General features: G+C 45.3%; 1 protein-coding gene across 2 annotated transcripts in view; it reads left to right on the top strand.

Annotated features, from left to right (window-relative positions):
- The window catches only part of LOC105449724 (PERQ amino acid-rich with GYF domain-containing protein 2), a 14,635-nt gene that overhangs the window by 7,629 nt on the left and 5,918 nt on the right, over nt 1-1,088 (top strand). The window lies entirely within an intron of this gene.

Genomic DNA, 1,088 nt, shown 5'->3' with positions numbered 1-1,088 from the left:
TTGCCCTATGTGTGTTACCTATATGTATACATTTTTATATGGGACTGTTACGGTCCCATATGGGACTATTACGATCTTACGTAGAACCTTCATGGTCCTTCACTAGACCTTCATGGTCCCATATGGAATACCTATGGGAATTTGCGGCAGGGCATCCTCCTTTTATACTCTCTCAACTCTAGAATGTTCTCGAAACTTTTCTATAGGGAAGTGACGTATGAGAAGGAACATTCCAGAGTCGTGAGAGCATTCGGATGACTTTTGCTTTCAACAATATGTAGTTGTTGACAAGATTCCACGTTTGTTTTTCGGGCTTGGGCGTCCAGTAGCGTGCGTACATTCGAATTTCCCCCACACAGCGCCGGGAGACGTTTGGCAGTAGAGCGCTTCACCCCGTAGTTCGCGCGGTGGCCGCTGGGCGGCGCGCGCGAAACACGGTGCGATTAATTATGGTCGGGCAACTCCGAACAGACTTGATATAAGTATAAATGGCGTCAAGTTAAATAAAAATTATGTATGGTGTCTTATTATTCAATTACTATTACTTGTATAAAAGATTTGATATCAGTAAATGGCGTCAAGTTAAATAAAAATTATGTTATTCAACCTAAGTGATGTGTATATCGTTTGTATAAAATATATTTGTTGTCAATAATTGGCGTCAAATTATACTCTCATAAAATGATTAATTTACAAACCGAATGACATGTATGTACTGTGACCGCACTTTTCTCTTGTATCGGACTACAAGATCGGTCGTTGACCGGCACTAATCCGGCTAAATGCAACGATTACATTAACTCGCAATTACGCGGCAACCAAAAACGCGAAGTTGGGCGCCAGGCACGAGCGGGCGTGCCACCCTTCGAATTATTACGCGGAATCGAAATCTCGAACGCGGTAGAGGGGCGGTTCGTAGGGTGCGGAGGAATGTGGAAGAGCAAGGGCGAGATAGAATACTCAAAATTTTGGTAATAGGTAACAGATATATTTGAGTGTGCTGGAATTCACAGGCGATTCGTTCGGCCGCGACTAACGCCGCGGCAGCCGCCGGCGGTATCGCCGAGGGCGCGATTCGCGCGCCCGGC

This window comes from Wasmannia auropunctata, unplaced genomic scaffold (assembly GCF_000956235.1).
Source record: "Wasmannia auropunctata unplaced genomic scaffold, wasmannia.A_1.0 LD336074.1, whole genome shotgun sequence".
Classification (NCBI taxonomy): Eukaryota; Metazoa; Arthropoda; class Insecta; order Hymenoptera; family Formicidae; genus Wasmannia; species Wasmannia auropunctata.
This window is presented reverse-complemented; position numbering and strand designations above follow the sequence as displayed.